Here is an 18,917-nt window from a genome sequence, read left to right as displayed (position 1 = left end):
ATTAAAAAGAGTTATTTTTCAAACATGCAGCATATTTTAAAATACATTTTTTCTTGTTGATAAATAAATTAATATTTCTGGTGTAATGTGTTGTTTTGAACATTCAGATCCAAACTGACAAGAATTAAAGTAATTCGGCGGTAATATACTCTTAACAAGTTTCACACATACATACAAACACAGACAGACAGACAGACACACACACACACAGATGTTGTTCAGCGGACAAAGGATCATAAGAAACTTTGAAAAAAGTTGAACACATTAAAATACACACATTATCTCTATATGTGTTTGTTCTTATAAATATTTCCTCATGTGACACACACACATATATGTTTATATATATATATATATATATATATATTCGTTCTGCTTATCTGCGTATGTAATTATATGGGCTTTGAGACATGCTCAGTGAGTTGTTGGGTCTATGGATAATTTGACAACCACAATATCACGCATACCTAATCATGTGTGTGTTTTTTCTATACACGCCGCTAGATAAACACAGCTTCGAAATTCTGAGATTTTCACGCCATACGTACTATTAGTCTTATAAAGAAATTCGCATTATATAGAGAAAAGTTGGATAATGCTATATCTTAGAATTCTGGTTAATTTCTAATTATTTTTACATCTTCATCCCAACAAACACATACATGCATACATGCACGCGCACCCATATACCCATGGTCGCACATACTAACGCGAAAATGCAAATACTCATAAACACAGCTACATACTCATATAGACACATGTATGCGTACAAAAATATGCACATAAGTATCAGATTGATTATCCTTTTCTAAGTACGTAAATATCGGCTAAAATTATTGAGTTTAAAATGTAGAATTATGTGTGAATTGCTATAAAGCTACAAACAATACTTGGCCTTTTGGCCAAGATTAAAGTGTGATATCTGTTCTTCAGGTGCTGCGCTTCCATTTCGTGTTCTCTTTCGGTGGAGGAGCGGTCCTTCACGACTGAGACAATTTTTTTTATTTTTGTACCTTTTCTCCACGTTAAAAAACGACCCTGGTGTCTTACTCTGTCCCGTGGGGAGGCATTATAAATAGGTACAAACAAAGCTGACCCCCACCCCAAAACGTTTAGACATTTAAGTCATGTGATGTGCTGTCGAGCGTGAGACATCATATAGAGTTTCCACCTTTTTCATCATCCACTCGCATTCTCAATCAACCGACCTAATAATGAAATTCTCCAGCGAAAGTGAATCTCTCCTCGACGTAATATACATTTTTGACATGATTTTGGTCGCATAAATGGGGTTAACGTGATAAAGATTATACAGATGTGCGATTATCATATTTTTATTTGTATCAGTGTATTATCCGTTCTGGTTGAAAAACCCATCCTCTCACGAATGACCTCCTCCCCTCGGATGCGGCGAAGGGTTTTATTATCATTTGTCTTCTATTTTTTTTTTTCAGTTTTCTTTTCGTTTTGTTTTTTCTGTGTATAGGACATCCTACAGGATGGCACATATTCATTCACTATTTCAGAGACTTCAACCGGAAGATCTTTTTAAGACTTTTATCGTTCCTTTAAGCGCAATTTTTTGTATCTCTCTTGCACTTGGTACACCGGAAAGCCTTTTATTTTATTAGTTTTTTTCGTTTTAACTGCTAGACTTTGGTATTCCCTCCTTGTTTTCTGCTTTCTTTATGTTTTATACCAACATGCAGCAATTTAAATGTAATGCGAATAAACATCTTTCTGCTCAAATCCCTATGTACGATCCCCATAAACATGGTCCCTTATGTCTAAGTGGCAATCTACTTTATTTGGGGCGATTAAGAGTTAAAAAAAATTGCCGTGTAGTTTTTGACATTTTTTTTCACGAGCTCGGTTACTCCTATGATTATTCGAATGATAGATATTTTCCTAAAATTTCAGTTTCTTTTCATGTCGTACATAAGACCTTTGTATTTTGCACTCTTCCTCCGCTCAGTTCAGTTTAAGCCAATCATCATTAAAGACACTAAGTGTAAGTAATTGTGTGCGTGTGTTATTGCTCATCTGAAGCATCCTCATCCTCGAAATAAAAAAAGAAAATGCATCCCAGACACACATGCTAATTTTAGACAAGACCACAGCGGTCCTTCTTTGTGTAGTGGACTTATAAATAATAAACTGACTAACCTCCACCTCGCTGTCGTTTGATGCAGATAAACAAATAACTTCAAAATTACCCATTAATTTTGAGACAAATAAGTTATTGTTTTCCATTTCTAGCTCCAGAGAGTGATGGGTCTATTGTTTGTCACCTGAGATGTACTAATTCTTAAGAATTGTCGAAAGGACCGATAAAGTTATTTTTGAATTCTGTCGGATGGTCATTATAAACTGACCTTGTATCTAATATAGTAAACGGTAATCTACCTATTTTGTATTTTTTAGATTATTCAAACTATTATTCTCATCTTGGATGTTATTCTCACAGCTCCTCCGATCTATGTAACCTCTAACATTCTTAAGGTGTATCTTGTCGAACTCGGGTATCTTTCTGTCGAACATAAATTTTCGTTTCGTCAGCTATGATCGGGTCGTATTCTTAAGTAATTTGGGTACTTCTGCAGTTTACAATATGATTTCGAAACCCATTCTTAACATCTTTTTTTACTATTCTGTACTTTTACCAAGCAATTTAATAAGCAAAAGATAATGTAAAAATTGGATATAACTTGAAAATTCTATCTAAAAAATAGCATGGTCCGTAAACAGCAAAAGTACAGCAATTTGCAATTCTATTCTTGGTATCGTCTGAACTGAGAATTGAATCTTCAACCTCTAGAAGATTGTTATTTACAACTGATTATTTCCTAGCACATTATCTGCTGAAACGTTGTGAGAATAAGATCTAAGAAGAGAACAGTAGTTCAAATACTCCAATTAATACAAATTATCAATGCCTATCTAATAATTTCCGATAATTAATCTACTGTATTGTTCGAGTAATAACACTTTTTATTCAGTTGATTAAATGATTAATCTTCTATTTAACCTTTGTTTCTTATTGATATCAAATTTTCTGTTTTCTATTATGTATTGTTTGAGTTTTAGTAGAAACTAGTTTTAAATTGTTTGAGCGATTTTTAATGAATCATTTTTCATTATTCATTTGTTTACTATTTTTATAGCAATAATCACATCAAATTATATATTAACAAGCACAAGTATATAGCTTCTACTTTATGTTGTTGATTCTTATAAAATAGAATTTTAAGCTGACAAGCTCAAAAGGTTCATTTCTTTAATAGTGGAGTTAGTCGGACTGGTCATAAAGAAAGGGAGGAAGGAATGCATATGAAGCGCAAGTGCAGGTTCCGCAACGTAACAGATCAGATATTCAATTTCACGTGTGTGTTGAGGAAGTCTCACTTCCTTTACATAGACAGAACTCTGTATAGGTGCAAAATTTGCTGTGACTAATAGGTGAGGCCTAAGGCGCCCGGGAATAAAGCAATATTTCTTAATGACGAAAATGGTTTCCTAAACCTGAACAGTACCATAAAAATGGGCCAAGCAGGAACAAATGTTGCTCTTTGATCGTTACGAAAAGTACCGGGTACCTGCCCTAGATGAAAAGTTGGTAGTCAATTCGAAATACTTTACAATTTAGTTTACTTTTTTTAGATCAGTACATAGTAGTATTTTAATGAACAATCATAAAATTATTTAAAACATCGACCATAAGTTAATACGTAAATTAATGTAGTAGAATTACTTGCCATATTTATGATCAGATTATTCTCAATATCACTGGTAAAGCATAAAAATATGTTTAAAAAGCGTGAACAAAGAATTAATATTATATGTTGGCAGCTTATTGCCTTACGTTCAACAGACTAAATAAGTGGGGACTATAGTTATATATAGCTGCCATTTGGAAACCATTTCGCCTGACGAACGCAAAGCGAGAAATTGCCAATCACCATAGAAAATCATATTTATGAGCGAATATCACCAATAAGGCATAAGTAGATCTCCATTTAAAAAAAAGTGTATTTATTTCCCTGCCATAGTGGTGACATGTAGTATAATACCGAAAAGTGCTAGACTAGACTAGCGAATAAGGAGTAGTGCACTGGTTTGTTTGAGCAGCCTTATCGTCATTCCCCGGTAAGGTCACCTCAGGCAATAAACGTTTAAAGAGCGTGAACATAGAATTAATGGCGCATGTTGACAGTTTATTGCGTTACGTTAATCAGACCAAATGGCTGCCACATGGAAGCCATCTGTGCTCGTAAGCACAAAGCGAGAAACTGCTAGTCACCATGTGATATACATTCTTCAAAAGTAAATATGTCTATCTATATCTAATTACATCCTTTTTAATGATATTGTTATGTTATTCAATGTATTATTTTAATGATATTGTTATGTTATTCAATGTATGTGTTCTGTATACCCGCAAACCGCGTTCACAAAAAAAAAAAAAAAAAATTGTCTAGCTACAAACACTGTCAATAATTTTCTCCCTCTTTGTCCCTAAAATCTAAACGAAACTTTCATGAACTAAGTTTTCTTCCTTTAACTACTCGTCTGTGGAACAAAATACTGCGGGGCTATTTTACAGCTGACTAAAACATTATCGTTTTCAAGGCCAATATGAACAAATCTTTGTAAGACGTCCTTTTACATGATCGGATTCTACCAAAATTCCACCGTCATTACTAATCATCACAATCTCACCACCCACCTGACCTCATTAGTCCTTATCCTTGAATAACCTTTGAGCCTTGCTAAGCGATGACCTTTAATAAAAAAAATGAAATCTTTCACACAGTTGGTACCTTTCTGACAACCCATTTTTGTTTTCTAATACTAATGAATCTCCACTTATCAAGGGCAAAATATATTCGAGGATAAAATATACAAGAACGAAGCCAAGAATAAAACTGAATGAGACTGCCAGTTGGATGATGAACAATATTATTACCGGATTGAAAACGGCTGGAGGAAATGACATAATTTGATCCCTTTAGAGGACAGTTCGACATGTATTTATTAACACCGAACTTAAAGACGACCATGTTGCAATCAGAAGTGGAGCAGTGCCTTTGTTCCATCGACTGATTTAAAATGACTTAATGTTCACATTGTGTAGCCTTTTCTCAAACTGAGTCATCTTTTAAAAGTCTGCTATAAGAGAAGGTATGCTCCTTCTACCGGGCTAGAAAACGTCTCAGATCTTTGAGTATTCTATATCATTATAAATCCACGATTCACGCATGCAGGAAGTATTGTTGCCACATCTAGGATGCTGCACAAATTGCGTCTTTCTCTTGGAGAGAATGCAAAATGAGTCTGTAATCTAACAGTTTCTGCACTGTCTGCCAAGTTCAAGTCCTTGTCACATCACTGCAGTGCGGCATCGCTCTACTTGTTTTAAAAGTACTTTCATAGAATAAACTCTGGTTAAATTCCTACGCTTATACACACTCAACAAAAATACTTCCGATGCATTCGATTAGCAACAAAATCCTACTCCCTTACTCGATATGTCTCTAATACCGGAAACTTTTCTGTTGTCTTTCCTAAAACAGCTATTCTTAAAAATTACATTTCTGCTCCCTGTTTTCCCAACTGTACCAACTTGCAGGAATTTAACTGTAATGTAATAAAACATGTTACTACACATCTCACTACTTAGGTTGCCTTGCTCAAATCTGGTATTTATTAAACCCCAGTGGAAACATGTAAAAAAAATAAATAATAAAATGAAAAATAAACTAAATTATCTTCGTCAATATAGTTAATTTGATCTTCACTTAATGTGACGTTTAATTAAACTAAGCAAATATATCCAGGGCGTTCGTCATAAAACAATTGTTCGCGAGCCAGCTTAAACAATGCTGAGTGCTAAAGTAGTACGATTTTACGTCAGAATCTCAGTAAATATTTACAGAATAGATACCGTAGATAGATTGTTCATAAACTTTGACTCCCTAAACTAGTTTAATTAAAGCTAACAAAATACCACTAGACATGTTACTGTAAAGTAAAGTCGGTAAGTTCATCTCTCAAACCCGCTATTCTCTTTACTTCATCTTATTAATTTTTATGTCCCTCCCATGGCAGAAAGATGTGATACAAGATTGAGAAAGTGAGTGTTAAAATCTAGCACTCTAGAGGAAGAACACTCTGGCCCGCAACACCATCGATATTCACCGGTAGGAGATGCTCAGGCGATTAATAATAAACTAATATCTTCACAAAGTGTGAGAAGGCAAAGCCTGGGATGGTAGAGCTCCTAAAACTGCACAGTACCATAGCTCAATTAACAGAGAACAAGCTGCCTCAACTCCAGCTTGTTTTGAATCATTGTATAATTGGTATACATCTTACCAGCAACATCCCCGAAGTTATTTCCCGACAGACTTCAACATGGTTGTCTTCACGTCTAATGAAACAAAACACTAGTTGCGCCGTCTTCTTGGATAATCAAGTAATCTTCTACATATTCTATCCATTCCTTTCCAACTAATAAGAGGTAAAACAAATGCGAAATTCCAATTAGCCTTTTTTCTGCTAATGAGTCATCACTTATTAAGGTCGAAAAGTAACCCGAGGATAAAGTTTATGAATGTCACATTGACGATGAGATAACACTGTAGATGATTGGCAATGATGGAGGTGATTAACCACGATTTGATTATTTAAGAGCGCGGTTCAATAAGAATTTATTTACATTGACCTTCATAATTACCATGCTGTATTAATCTGAGAAGTAGTCTCGTGCTATTGTGTTTTATAGGAAAAGAAACTTTGCTCATGGAAGTTTTGTTTAGTTTTAGGTAGGTAGGTAGAGAGAGAGAGAGAGAGAGAGTAAGTGAGAGAGAGAGACAGAAACGTAGAATGTGTGCTTACATGTATAATAAATAATAGCTCGCAAAGAATTAACATGGCTAAAGTTAGATACATACATACATACAGAGATAGAGGTTGAAAAAGACAGATTAAGCTGACATAATATTATTTGGTCATGGTTCGTTGCGCTGCCAACAAAACCGCTTTCATGTTACACTTATGTCAAAGAAAAAATAAAGCTTAACTTTTCTTTTATTCATATACAAAAGAAGTGTGTGTCATACTTTTCAGCGGTCTAAAGTTTTAGAAACTTTTCAACAAATTTTAACTTCGTCTCGACCTGGTGTTCAACATAATATTCTATGCGAAAAAGAAAACAATATTCCCATTAAAAAAGAAAACTGTTGAAGGTGATTGTAGATATACGAGTTTTTCTTTTGAATTGTTTATAGAGGAGGGGCATAGATTGAAACGCAGTTTCACAAAACTCGATCTTCTTATTATTTTGAATCATTATATACTTGGTGTATATGTAAGCGGCATCATTTTGAAATTCCAATTAGCTTCTTTAGAACACATAATTTCACAAAACTCTCTACGGGAGACGCTCTTTCATGTTATTTCTGATGCTATTCTGGTTCCTTTTGAATCAACACAGCATGTGGTTAGAAAAGCAACGCATAAATTAAAGCATGCCATACTAATAGCAAAAATACTTAATCTAAAAATCAGAAATGCCAATATTAAGCAATGATTATAGGTTAGAGAATTTCCTCACACTTTTGATGAGGTTTAATTTATTACATTGTATTTTTGTACCTTATAGCAAATAAATAATTCAAAGTGTAAATTCTGACTTGATGCTACAATTAGTATTTTCCGCTTTTGGTCAATCTTTTTTGGTCGTTCTAGATTGAGGAAATTTTAACTTTTGTCCTACTCCGAGATGCCCCTTTTAGGGGTAGACAAATTTTCTCTGCATTAACAACAACCCTTCTGTCTAACTCAGCTCCTGTTGGGAAGCAAGTAAATAAGAACTCTATTTTCTCACAGTTTTCACCGTAGTTGTATATGTTTGATTGCATGTAAGTATTTTAGGTTCTGGCTTTTCGCCCCTTTAGATAGAGGAGGGCTAGAAGAGTCATATAGTTTTTATTCCACGACTATGCTCTGATGTCAATAATATTTGAAGTGTGAAATTCACATGGGGGGACCACCCGAAGATTTACCTTTAAGAAGTTTATTTATTTATTTTTTGCTATTCAACTGTTTACAGGTGTATTCGGGTCTGCTGCGAACAAATATATAACATTTTAAATTCTCGCTGAAAAGAATAATGTAAATAGTAACACCGTAAAAATCCAATGCTTTCTACAATAGCTTTTGTGCAATGGCCGCCATATTTTTTATTTATTCATTTTTTTAAACAAAGAAAAAGGGTTATGGTACATATTTTTTCTAAACAACCAAAAAAGAAAAGGGTTAAGGACGTTTTGGGGGGTAAAATTTGCAGAGAACGCTCTGTTTTACGGTTGTTTTAAAAGTGGACCGAAAATTAACGTTCGTTGCGTTTTACGTCCAACTCGCCGTTCACATTCGACATATCAACTTTTCTAGGTTTAAGAGTATGCTGACGAGGTTGGGGATGTTTATTCCGAAAGCCGTTCTTAACATGGGGAGGTCAGGGTGTTTATTCTGAAAGCTGTTCTAAATATGGGAAGGTTGGAGGTGTCTGTTTCGAAAGCCGTTCTTAACATGAGGAGGTTGGGGCGTCTTCCGAAAGCCGTTCTTAACATGAGGAGGTTGGGTGAGTCTATTCTGAAACCCGTTCTTAACATAGGGAGGTTGGGGTTGTCTATTCCGTCTACTGCAATAACTGCAATTTTCTGCGCATGCGCACTCACTTCACAGCCGTACACGAAAGTTTAAAAAAATGGCGGCCAGATAAATAACTATACTAATAACCACGGACTAGTGAATGTTTTACTTTTGCAAATAATTCTTGTCAGCGACAAAATAAACTATTATATTTGTTCGCAGCAGACCCGAATACACCTGTAAACAGTTGAATAGCAATCAAAATCAACTTCTTAAAAGAAGTTCCCACAGTGCACTTTCACCATTTGAAATATAAGTATGGATTCTAAAACCTAATAAAATTTCATTCATTCTTATGATAGCAATATTTTACTAACATTGGATTTAAAAACGATAAAATTGTAATAAGTAATGTAATAATATATTATAAGTAATATTATAAGTAATAAATAATAAGTAATTGTAATAATACATTTCCATTCCCTTCATGAGTCCCAACAAAAGATATACCATAGTCGCTTTCGTCTCTCAAGAAGAAAGACAATATACTCTATTCATGTTTCAATTCTGTGAAAAAGAAACAGCCTACCAAGGGTAGTGATGATGTCTATCATATCCAAGTTTGAAGTCGCTTTACACAAACATTCAAACAGTATGCTTCTAGGTGGAGTTGCTCTGTCTGGCCTTCTTGGTCAGACAGAGTAACTCCACCCAGAAACTTATGACGATTCTTTTTTTCGTGACAACACGAGCATGATTTACGCGCACTGGGTTCTACTGGGCAGACAGTCAAAAAGGAATACTATGTTGACGTTTCAAGGGAGTTCAGGAAAAAAATTCCTCAGAAGAGGCCAGCACTCTTCAAATCGGGTCAGTGGAACTTTCACCAGGACAATGCACAAGCCCACAACTCTAGCCTTGATACAGACTATTTGATTAAGATGGGCATCAAGATAGTTCCTCACCCTCCCTGTAGTTCAGACCTTGCCCCCATGACTTTTGCTTATTCTCTAAGCTCAAAAAATAACCTTAGAGACAATTAATGAGATGAAAGAAGCTAGGACAAGGGTCGTTGACATTCCAGAAGTTGTTTGAACGGTAAAGTACATTTCAGCAGGAGATTACTTCGAATAGAGTAGAGTTTCGTGTGTGTACTATCAATAAAAGTGCTCATACGAAAAAAGTTTGGAAACTTATAGAAGGCAGCTTGTATAGGCATTTTTATTAAAACTTAAGAAAACCCAGTACTTTTAAACTGGGTCCACACTCTTGCTTAAAATCTAAGGAACAATATTGATCTCACCTTCTGTAATATTATATATATATATATATATATATATATATATATATATATATATATACACACACCCACATATATATATACATATATATATATATATATATATATATATATATATATATATATATATATTTAAACAGCCATTCTTAAACACAAGAGAAAGCTTCTATTTTGTAATACCTTTTTTATTTTTTAAATTTTTCGTAACATCATTTTGTATATACGTCGAAGGTATGGATTTATGGTTCAAGCATTCTTTCTTCTCAACGTGTCCGCGGTTTTTTAACTGTTAATTTTTCGTTTACTTATTTATACATTTTCATGAATTTGTGCGAGAGGCTCGCTGGGAATTATGGGTAGATTTATTTAAATAGTCTTAAAATTTGTTTCGTGGTGTGGAATTTTTGTGTTGTTGATAAAAATTTATCTGAAATTTCAGGGGGAGCAGTGATGTATTTTATGTAAGTGTTGGAATATGGCACTAGATTCAACATTATGACGGGTGATGCGACGGGATTATGAGGTAGTAGTATGCCGACGTAACTATTAGGTGCATTGTTGTTATAAGAGTTACATTCTCCAAAGAGGCATTTAAACTAATAGATGACGTCGGTGCGTTCAATCGGTTTTAGAGGAAGAGAGGGATTGTTTTTAATAACTAAGTTTTGGGTTTAAATTTTTTTTATAGTAAATGATGAATCTAATGTTATTGTTCACAACGGGGGAGATGTATATATGGATGATGTTTTTATAGCGATTTCTTCTAACTTAAAGCCCGAATTTATTTGATTGCAGTCGAATAGGTTGATTGTATTAGAGTTATGATGTTGTAGCGTATTACTGTTAGTGGGGTGTTGTTTAACTTCTAGAGCGTTGAGTTTATGTGTTGGTCAACAATATAATTTGGAAATCCGTTGTAGATAAGGATTTGTTTAATAGTTTTTTGTTCGTTGAGTAATATTTTTTTGTTGGAAGAGATAAGTTTTGCTCGGTTGAGGATGTTTTTGATGATAGCTATTTTGTAACAGTGGAGGCACTCGCTCTTGAAATTTAGAAGGCAAGAATTATAGCCGGTAGGTTTTTTGTAGTTGGAAGTGCTAAAAGTGTTATTGGAAGTGTCAGTAAGGACGTCGGGGAAATGAATTTTGCTATTAACATTTAATTCTACAGTAAATTTGAGTACAGAGTTGTCTTGAAGACGGTCCTTAAGTGTAAGGATTTGTTGGTTGTTGCAAGAAGGAGGATATCGTCTACATACCGTACATAAATAGAGGGTTTATTGAGTATCAGGTTTTCGAAGTGACTCATGTAAGACTCACTGAAGATGTGTCCAAGGATGGAACCCGTGGATATGCCATCTATTTGAGTGGAAATATTCTCCTTGTGGTCATAGAAGAGTACTCCAGTGGTGCAGACTAGAAGTAATTTTTGGTTAATTTTAAGTGAAGGGAGGGATGAGGTTTTCTATTTGTTATCAAGGATTATGTCAATGTTTTTTTTTTACGGAAACGTTTGTAAATACGCTTTCCACATTAAAAGAGGCGATTATTTTGTTGTCGGGTTGTTTAGATTTAAGGATTTGTACGAGTTCTTGTGTGGATTTTACACTATTTTGCAAGGTAGGTATGGACTGATGATGTAATGTAGGACTTTCGTTAGTGAATAGATTGGAATTGTGACTTGTGAAATGATAGATCGGAAAAGAGATTTGGGTTTATGGATTTTGATGGTTCCATATAGATATACGGGTTTGTAGTCACCGATGATTTTCAGAAGTTGGTGATTCCCGATTTGGGCATTATTGACGGCAATGAGTCTGTTGATTTGCGTTTTTATTACATTCGTTGGGTTGTTGTTGAATTCTTTTTAATTTGGGCAGTCGTCGAGGATAGTTTGAAGTTTTTTTTTATGGTAGTCGGATTTATTTAATACTGCCAATATATTTGTTTTTTCGGCTTTTTTGAATCATGATTTTGGGGTGATGTGGAGTTCAAAGAAGGCCTTTTTTTAGGCTGAGAGGGTTTATGTTGAGTTGGAATTTTGTTTGTTGTGTCGGTTGTTAATGGATGCAGATTTTAGAAGATCGCGTAAACCGGAGTGGGTGGTGATTTTGTTGTCCGCTTCGAGTTGGGTAATGTTTTTATATAATTATTCGATTTCCGCTTTTTTGTTTTGGTGTTTGAACGAGTTAGGTGGCAGTTTGGTCCGAGGTTTAGAAATTAGTGCTCGGTGAGGTCGTTGTCCGATAGGTTGATTTAGTGTTGTGTGTGGTTTGGGAGTACGATTGTTCCTTTGTATAACTAGTTTAAATTTTTTATGAATTTTGATTCGATGGGGGTGTTCGAAGTTATCGTTAAGTCGGTGCTGGCGTTCTGTGTTTTGTTCTTCAGTGACACAGGTCTTGAGTTTTTGTTCAGGTTCATCACGTTTGCTGGTCTATTTCAGCGGAAAAGATTAACACAGATAGGATTTTCTGCCTTTATATATATATATATATATAAAGCGTGGAAAATGAGAGGCAAATATAATTATAATAATATTTGCTAAACAAAAAAGCAGAAAATCCTATCTGTGTTAATCTTTTCCGGTGAAATAGGGTGCCCTTAATTCACCTTATATAAGCAAATTCTATGTTTTTGTTTGTTTGTCATGATTCGTAAAGGTGTATTTCTAAGGTAATAAAAAAACAGTTTGATAGTTTGTCTTCCTACATGAAAGCCAATAACAACATGAACAATATTTGACCCGATAATTTCCGTATGCATTGAGACCACATTTTTTCTCATCTTGAGATTAGAGAAACGTTTATCAATCAGGAAACGACAGGTTCAGAAACGTTTTTCTTGGTTTGAGTAATAAAGTCAACACGAATTAACTCTGTAAAAGTGCACACAAAATATTTATTAGATATTTGGTGATAACTCCTCGAAATTCAACATCTTCTATCTACAGTTATTTACCGAAATATGAAAATGTAGGTTAAATTTAGGGTGGAGTTATAGATATATCTATGCAAACGTAAGCATTTAACCGCCTCCGTGTGAGCACAGAATTGACATAAGGTCTGTTTATTAAGGAATTCTCAGCAAGGTGAAAAACCTGGATCAAGGCCAAAAAACACGCCAACCTAAATTGTAACTTCTACACCAGTGCGTGTACTTCATGAACCAGGAATAAACTACGACTTACTATCCATTTTTAGTGAATTAAGAAAAGGTTCTCCTAAGATACCTTAATATTTCCCTTTTAGAAATAGCTTAATGGTGCGTCTCTTGGCACAATAAAACGAAATGAGTCTGAAATTAAGGCATCTTCAAGCTTGGCTCTTTTTGCACAATATCTAATAAATAAAAAAGTAGCCTGCCACCACTCTGTATAAATCATCTCCCAAAAGTGTCCTGCTTATTATCACCATTTCATCGAATTTCAGCAAGTTGATCATTTCATTACTTTTCTGATCCTCTAATCTTTTTCATAAAACCTATTTAACTGGAGATTTAAAATAGTTAATAAAATTAAATAGATGACTTTGAGTTTTAATGCATATCAGTCGTCATTACTTTATGCTTATGCATAACTGAGGAGAGAAATTAAAGGTTCATACCTTGTCTGTGCGTCTGTTTGTTTATTATAAACTTAGAAACTAATTTTAACCAAACTTAGCAGCAAATATGCTATACGTCCGGGGATGTCAGATTGAAATGAAAATGAAACAATAAGCAAATAAACGAAATTGTCGCTCACGGAGAATGTGTAGCCACTCTAAAAATAAGTGACCAGGTGGGATCAGAGTCTACATTGGTTTTTTAATAATGACACAAAGTTTATGTTCGTGATGAGAAGTATGGTTCAACAAAGATATCGTTTAAATGACACGTATCTTTCTGCTTATCTTCATCTCTATCTATCTATATTTCGCCCTCTCTCACCTCCTCTATTGCTCTCTTCCTTAATCTCTTTGTTCTTTATATATGTATAAAATCATAACTGAAATAGCTGAAGACACAATGTCAGTCGGGAGAGGGAGGTTCGCATAGAGTGCACTGGATTTCAGCCATGGTCAGCAGCTCTGTGTTTCATTACGAGGCCTGCCTTACATATACTATCAGTCCTCCCATGCCTTGCCTTTCTTACTACCTGCCTCACTGAACCTATCACATAGGATACCTTCATCGACTCTGATTTAAGCGGACCATCATGTGTATTTTTATTTAAAATATGGTGATTATAAAATTTATTTAAGATCCTCAGAGAATTAATTTTACTATCATATATATCAGTAGCCATTGATTTGATTTGAGGTCAATTAGATATATACCTAGAGATGCGGTCGGATAGTATTACCGAAACTAGTGTGTCTCCGTATCACACTCTTCATTGTGGCTAGAGAAGCAAGCTGAGATTAAGACCCGATCGTTTCTTTCAACGGATAGTATTACCTAATTTACAGTGTTTCTTCGTATTACAGCTCTTCAGTGTGGCTAGAGAAGAAAGCTGAGATTGAGACCCAATCGTTTCTTTTAACAGGGCGGGTCGACAAGTATTTATTGATAATGAACTCGTTGTAGTCTGCATGAAAGCAATCTCATAGCAATGTGTTTCACAAATCTCTTGAAAATAAACTTTGCTCATGGAAGTTTTGTCTAATTTTAGGTACAGAGAGGAATTCTTTACCGTGATTGTAGCTTGACAAATTATTACTGTGAATGTTTTTAGGGAGAGAAATTGACGCTCAATTGAGAACTTGTCATAAGCACAAAGTTAGTCACAAGGTGGGTTTAATATGAAGAATCTATAGTTTTGTCTGGACTTTAAAAGTGATTAAGACGACGAAAGAAAGGGATTATGCTCGAGGATAAAATGTTCTTAGTAAGGTATAATGTAATAAAAACAAATATGTTATTATAGATGTATTAATACACTAATTTGACATTCAGTAAAAACAAAAATGCTGTAAATAATATGCTAAGACATTATTTTCGTACGTATGTTATCACCTTTTAATACACATTTAAAAAAATAAGATCATTCGATCAGCAAATAAAGTGATCGGTGATTAATCTAATGTCTCTAAGGTATACAATTATATAATAAAATACGCATATTCATACATACGTTTTCATATGCACATTGTTTTAGTTTCCAACCTAATAAATCCCATACTGTCTACCAAGCATTAGCCCCCTGCTCTATCACCATAACGTTTCACACCTCTCCTTGTTTTACAGATATTTTAACGGAATGTTCTCTAACGAATTTGTCATTGTTGTAACCTATCAACGTAAATATCATCAACCAACAATCGACCTCCATTATACCTTTATATAAAGGTTCCTAAATAAATTTTCTTGTACAAATAGTTTACCGGCGGACTTCTCTGCTTAGGATACCCACTGAAAGCTGTCTCTAATACTCTGATGTAAAACAACTCTAAACATAAAGTTGTTTTTATTGCTTGTCACGTAAACCATGTCCGTTTTTTTACGTTCACATAAATTCCAAATTGAACTGAAGGTTTATATTACTTCCTGTTTTGACATAGTAATCTTATAACGTATTAGCTTAAATTTCTGTACTAAAAATTTAAATTTTGATGTCATGTCTTATATCAAATACATATTCATAGCTCACCGACAATAGCAATAAACATACGACAAACCTTTACGACAGTAGGGTAGATTATATATATATATATATATATATATATATATATATATATATATTTGTAGCTAATGTTGACAGTGATATATTATGCAGTGATCGTTTAACAAAATGATTAAAATAGGAAAAGTATTAAAGAAATAATAAACGAGAATTTATACGCACATAATTTTCTTTTTCTTATGAAATTTATAAATTTTATGTAATGGCCAATCAGCAATTATCCCTACTATCTAATAACCTTGAAGTTTTTTGCACGGCAACCGAGGTTAACCTGTTTGTCCGACAGCTTACCCCCAACTCTACTTTGGACTCAGAAAACCACACTCAGTGATCAGAAATCAACTTTTCCAAAGTTCGTGATGTTATTAAAAACTAGACACCTCAAACACGTGGATTTGATCTCATCCCGGCTATACTATTCAAAGAATGTCCCACTGAGGTTGACCAAGTCCTTTAAAATCTTGCTTTCCTGAATGCTGGAAAATTGGTTCTATTGTACCTGTTTACAAGAATTTTGGTGCAAAAACTGACCTACTAAATTGTCGCTCCATTAGCATCCTCACTCTCTTCACCAAAATATCCGAATCCTTAATTAATCAAGCACTAGTCCACCACCTATTAGATACTAAACTTCTTTCTGACTAGCAGTATAAATTTAAGCAAGCCCCTTCTACTGCAGATATCCTAACTGTAATCTCTGAACGAATATACCATGTCCTGAATCAGGCAGAGGAGACTAGGGCAGAAGCCCATGATATATCTAAGGCCTTTCGCAGGGTATGAGATGATGGTCTTCTCGTTAAGATTTAGTCATATGGTATTATTGGACGAATACTTAACACAATTAAAACTTTCTTAAATAAGAGAAAAATCCAAGTTGTCTTTAATGTTTGTACGCCAAAACAACATGGATAAATGCCTCAGGGATCGATTCTTGGACCTTTATCATTCTTCTTATTCATGACTCCCTTGGTAAGATTGTCTCCGAGATAAGAGATAATCTAAGAGATTACTGTACACGCAATAACCCTTATCCCCGAGTGGCTTCCGGACCTTGATAAGTGGTGACTTCCTTGTAAAAAAAAAGTATATTTGCGAATGGCACCACACTTTATACTAGACCCAAGGGGAAAACGAATGACCACGCATATCTAAGGAAATTGCTAAAACTTTAAAGAAAGACCTCCAGTCTGTAGTGGAACGGGGGAGGGCATAAATAGATGGTAACATTCAATGATGCCAAGACTAATCTTTCCTTTAATAATTACAAGATACTTTCTCAACCACGCATAGCCATGGCTAATGATACTCTACCTGAAACCTCTTCGTTTAAACTCAGCTTACATCGAGAGCATTGCCAAGGCTGCTGCAAAGAAGGTGGGTTCTTTCTATTGTGCTAGAAAATTATTTACGCCTGAGAGTATCATATACATCTACAAAGTCACCATTCGCCCATGCATGGAGTGTTGTTACCACATTTTGGCTGGTGCATCTGCAACTAGTTTTTCACTCTTAGACAGGCTTCCAAAAAGAATTGCCAACCAAATAGATCCTGCAATGTCAACCAAACTTCAATCTCTGTCTCATCGACAAAATCTCGCATCCCTATAAATAAGTTTTTACAAGTATTTTAATGAAAAGTACTCTGACAGAATCCATGCCATTGTATCACCTCGATGTAAATATCCCCATCTAAGCTGACAAACAGCAAAATTCCACCCTTACACTGTAGAGATCATTAGATGCTTGAGAGCCTTCTACTGAAATAGTTTCTTCCCGCGACCTGCAAGACTTAGGCATTTCCTTTGGGGTCCTTGCTTCCTTGACTACACTGATATCCAGGAGTTCAAGTGTAATGTGAACAAACATCTTACTGCTTAACCCCCTTCATGGTATATCTAAAAATTTTGTCCCAAATAGTTGCCTCTTACATCTAAGTGCACAGTGCCTTGTTTGGTCTGCATATTTATAACGGAAGATCATAAATGAGGAAATAATAATACGATTAGAATAACCATTATAAACGAAAGGGAATATCAACATAACAATAATCACATCTAACTCGTAGTTAAAGATTAAAAAGAAAAAAGATTGAGTTTTTCTTCATGAATGTCTGATTTGTAGTAATTATAATGAAACGACCGTATTTTTTTTTAGATAAAAAAACTAGTTTGGCTTTTGATTATAGATTTTGTGTTTTTTTCTGTCGGAAAACATCTTTATAACCGTTCCAGAAATAAAATATAATACTATTGAGCTCTACACTTTAGTTTTACTACATAGCTAAATGTATACACACGAATATATATATATATATATATATATATATATATATAAACAAAAAAAATATATATATATTGAAAGTGTGTCAAATGAATTACACCTACTGAACTTATCATAACTGCAATAGAGCACATCACCTTTCAATATATTTTACTGAGACTTTGCTCATTTAGACCCTGTCTATTAAACTATATATATAAATCTTCCCCACACTAGGAACCGATCCTGGGTCTAGCCATACCCACATGGGGAGACAAATAAATAGAAAAATTAAAAAATCCCCTATTTTAAATACACCCCTCTTTCTAAACAAACATAATATAAGGAATACCCGAAAAGACTAAAACGAAAAATCACAATACTAAAATCCAAGAATCCAAAAAATAAATATCAAAATAGAATGAAAGCACCCCTACCCTTATTTCAGAAGAGCCAGTCCCCCCTCCCCACACATACACATTAGTAACGACCTCGGACCACAGCCGCCTTCCTAAGGAAGCAAATAACCCCCAAATACTATAAAACAATATACACATTCCCAAACCAATAATAGCAAACACACACACACACGCACGCACACACACGCACACACACACACACACACACACACACACACACACACACACACACACACACACACACACACACACACACACACACCCTACCCCACCCTAAAGGAAAACAAAAAAAATATTAGCAGAAAGAGATAGCGACTACAGCCAGGTCAGCGTCTCCCTGGACAAGCCCAATAAAAGAGCAATAAAAATTGAGCATACCAATCAATAATAAACACTTACAAGCCTCCACCCCTTGGAAAAACTTCAATTTAACTACGAAAATCGCCATTTTTACATCTCCAACACATTTGAAAATAATTTTTGACGAGGACGCATCACAGACTGTCTGAAACGCGCGTAAAACGATTTCAATGACTTAAAAACATTATTACAATGATCCAAACATAATTCTCAATGAAAAACCAAGACACGGAATAATAAAATAATGTTAAAAAAAT

At 34.6% G+C, this 18,917-nt stretch overlaps 1 protein-coding gene across 1 annotated transcript in view; it reads left to right on the top strand.

Annotated features, from left to right (window-relative positions):
* Positions 1 to 18,917, top strand: part of LOC145259887 (uncharacterized) — a 575,878-nt gene that overhangs the window by 35,494 nt on the left and 521,467 nt on the right. The window lies entirely within an intron of this gene.

The sequence above is a fragment of the Euprymna scolopes genome, chromosome 3 (assembly GCF_053919585.1).
Source record: "Euprymna scolopes isolate OS-2025 chromosome 3, ASM5391958v1, whole genome shotgun sequence".
Classification (NCBI taxonomy): domain Eukaryota; kingdom Metazoa; phylum Mollusca; class Cephalopoda; order Sepiida; family Sepiolidae; genus Euprymna; species Euprymna scolopes.
Note: the sequence above shows the minus strand (reverse complement) of the source record. Positions and strands in the feature narration are given on the sequence as shown.